A 3,568-nucleotide genomic window follows, 5' to 3' on the forward strand; every position below is an offset into this window, starting at 1 on the left:
ATGTTTGGCTATATATTCCAGGAAACACATGTCAAAATGGCAATATGATCATTATTTTTGAAAGGTATCTTAGTGTGCCTGTAGGCACATCAAACTTAGAATTAGATCATATACTTCACAATGTCATGGATAGTTGTCAAAATTGTCTATGAGAGCCTGAATTCATGTTAGAGTAGTAATTATTATTCATACTGAAGAATTAAAAACAAGGAAACTAAATCATGGGCTGCCTCCCATGGAGCACTTCTTTAGCATCATTAGCTTGACGGTTGGTCTTTGTCAGGGTAGATTGTGGTGCCTTAGGTCTTCTCCCCTTACAGTGAAGCGGTCTCCACTTAATTCCTTGATGATCTCTACATGCTCTAAGGAATGGATCTTTCTGATGGTGAACACTTGAGGTAACTGAGATGGAATGGTTGGCATATGGGGTGGGGTTGGTAGATGGTGAGCTGATATCACCTTGTCTCCAGGGGAAAAACCCTCTGTAGGAATCTTCTGATTTCTCCATCCCCTTGGCAATTTCTTCACAACTCTTTTTTCCTCTTCCAATGGTGCTCCAGTGATTATTGTGTCTGGGGGTTCCTCATTAGCTGCTCTTCCCAACTCTTGTGGCTTCAGTTCTTTCTTGAGTTCCCTCAGTTGCTGTATCTCTTGAAATTCTTGCTTGTTCACCAAGGACTATTTCAGGGGTTCAACTACTGATTCACTGTTGCTTTCCTTTGTGCACATGTTACTATGATCATCCTTCGGCTCTTTACATTTTGGTTCAGACTCAAATGTAGGTTTGAAAATATGGAAGGTGAGATGTTCATCATGTATTCTCAGGATTAACTCTCCTTGTTCCACATCTATCAGCGCTCTAGCAGTGGCTAGAAATGGTCTCCCCAGAATAATGGGATGGAGGTAACTTTCCTCCATGTCCAGAACAACAAAGTCAGTGGGGATGAAGTAGTTTCCTACTTTCACCGATACATTTTCGACTACTCCTTCACCCTGCTTCTGAGTTTTATCCACCAATTGGATGATTACATCCGTGGATCTCAGCTCATTGATTTGCAACTTCTTAATAAGAGATAGAGGCATCACATTTATGCTAGCTCCTAGATCACAAAATCCCCTGTCAATTTTTGTCTCTCCTATGGCACAAGGAATATGAAAGCTCCCTGGATCTTTTTTCTTCAGGGGTACATCCTTCTGGATGAGGGCACTACATTCCTTGTTCATTGTCACTGTTTGTCCCCCTTTTAAGGTTCCTTTCTTGGTTAGTAGCTCTTTCATGCATTTGATGTATGTAGGCATCTGTTGGAGAGTTTTGATAAAGGGAATATTGACACTGAGAGACGCAAACATATCTAGGAATCTTAAATATGACCTTTCTCCTCACTTCCCCTTAGTCTCTGAGGAAATGGTGCTTTTGGCACATAAGGTTTCGGAATTTCCTCCCTTGTTAATTATTTCCTTTGTACAGATCTGGTTCCTTGTTCCTTTTTCTCCAATTTGCTCTGGGAACTTCCTTGGCTGTGCTCTGTTGGCTTACTGGTATCTTCTTCTAGGATTTCTTCATTTGCAAGAGTAATTGCCTTACACTCTTCTCATCTCACCTTCTTCATTTCCTCTCTTGGATTTTTCTCAGTGTCACTTGGGAAACTATCAGTGGATTTCAGAGTTTACTGTGAAATATGTCTACCTTAGATTCGAGATTCTTAAGAACCTCCCCTCGGATTTTTATATTACCTCTCACTTCTTCCCTGAATTTTTTCATGTCATCAGACTCCTTGCAAAGGTTTGCAAGCATAGCTTCCATTTTTGCCATTCTGTCATCATCATGTGGTAATGATTGGTTGAAATTGGGGTGTTGAGAATGGTTATGGTGGTTTTGGTATGGTGGCTGTGAATAAGTACTTTGTATGGTCTGGTATGGTTTTTGGTTGGAGTTTTGGTGAGTGAAGTTGTTATACTGGTTTGGATTATGGGGTCTGTGGTCTTGGCCTTGGTTTTGTTGGTTTTCCCACCCAAAGTTTGGGTGGTTCCTCTAACCAGAGTTATAAGTATTAGAATATGGATCTTGAGCTTGCCTAGGTGAATTTCCAAGGTAATTAGCTTCCTCCCAGTTAACTCTATCTTCTGTGTCCAAATCTCCTTGAGGTGATGATTGAGTGTGGATAGATGCAGCCTAATTCTTCTCTATTTGCTTGGTCAATTCAGGAAATTTTTTGGTGATCATCTTATTCTGGGCCAGGATTGCATCCATATGGTTTAATTCCAAGACTCCCCTGTTGTTGCTTCTGTCAGATGCATAAAAATACTCATTGTCACCCACTGTCTCTATAACATCAATGGCTTCTTCAAGGTCTTCTTCTTGTTAAGAGAATCTCCAGATGAGTAGTCTACAGCTTTCTTTGACTCACAATTCAGCCCTTCATAAAATATGTGAAGTTGCACCCACTCATTAAACATATCAGGGGGCACTTCCTTGTCAAATCCTTGAACCTCTCTCAAGCTTTATAAATAGTCTCACCATCCTACTGTCTGAATGTCTGCACTTCAGTTCTCAGCCTGTTTACTTTTTGTGGAGAGTAGAACCTTGTTAAGAATCTATTCACTACATCCTCCCAGGTTGTCAAGCTTTCTTTGGGAAATGATTCTAACTATTTTGATGCTTTGTCTCTCAAGAAAAATAGAAACTGTAGCAATCTATAGGTTTCAGGATGAACACCATTAGATTTAACTGTGTCACATATCCTTTGGAATTTAGTGAGATGCTCATTAGGATCCTTGACGAGAAAACTTTTGTGTGGTCTAGAAATTCGCAATTAAAAGATCATTGTAAGTATAGTTTCTAAACTGACAAGAATCCTTTCGTACAAAAGTTTTGGTTGTCACTTAAGCAAACCCAATAAAATTTATAACCGAAGCATTTAAACCTCAGGTCATCTCTCAAGGAATTCCAGGGTAGTATGATTTATTATTGGTTATGGAAAAAGGTATATTTTTTTTGTTTTTGAAATAAGGAACAAGAAAATAAATTGGCAGGAAATTAAATTAATTATCATGAAAACCATTGCAAGGTATAAGAACTGGAAATCCTATCCTAGTTATCCTTATCAGGTGTGATGAGAATTGTTTATTGCTCCTACTTAGTTAACCCTTACTAAGTAAAGGAAAGTCAAGTGGACTAATCAATTTGATTCCTCAAGTCCTAGTCAACTCCCAGGGAAAGACTAGCTTTAGAGGGATCCAAATCAATAAGCAAATTCCAATTTTCAATCAACAGCTGAGTTTGATAACTCAAGTGTCACCAATTACTCAACCAAAGCAAAGGGGGAAAAATCTAAATTAAATTAAAAGCACCAATAACATGAATTTGAAGAAAGCAATCTTAAATCTGAAATACCTCAAATTGTATTAAATAGAGAATCAAATTAAACATAAGAATTCCTAAATCCAATATCAGCATAAAGTGATCAATAGGAGAAACAGATAAACTAGAATAAATAAATGTAGAAGAAAACATAAATTAAAGGAACATTAAACCTGGAATTGAGAAGGAACAATCCTAAAACTAAGA

General features: G+C 38.2%; 1 non-coding gene across 1 annotated transcript; it reads left to right on the forward strand.

Moving 5' to 3' along the window:
- The first annotated feature begins 2,451 nt into the window (after nt 1-2,451).
- Nucleotides 2,452-2,558, forward strand: LOC148548559 (small nucleolar RNA R71). Its single transcript, XR_015898360.1, has one exon. It is a non-coding gene; the product is annotated as a small nucleolar RNA R71 (small nucleolar RNA).
- The last annotated feature ends 1,010 nt before the right edge of the window (nt 2,559-3,568 follow it).

Source organism: Arachis ipaensis, chromosome B8, assembly GCF_059453495.1.
Source record: "Arachis ipaensis isolate K30076 ecotype BB chromosome B8, ASM5945349v1, whole genome shotgun sequence".
In the NCBI taxonomy this organism is placed as follows: Eukaryota; Viridiplantae; Streptophyta; class Magnoliopsida; order Fabales; family Fabaceae; genus Arachis; species Arachis ipaensis.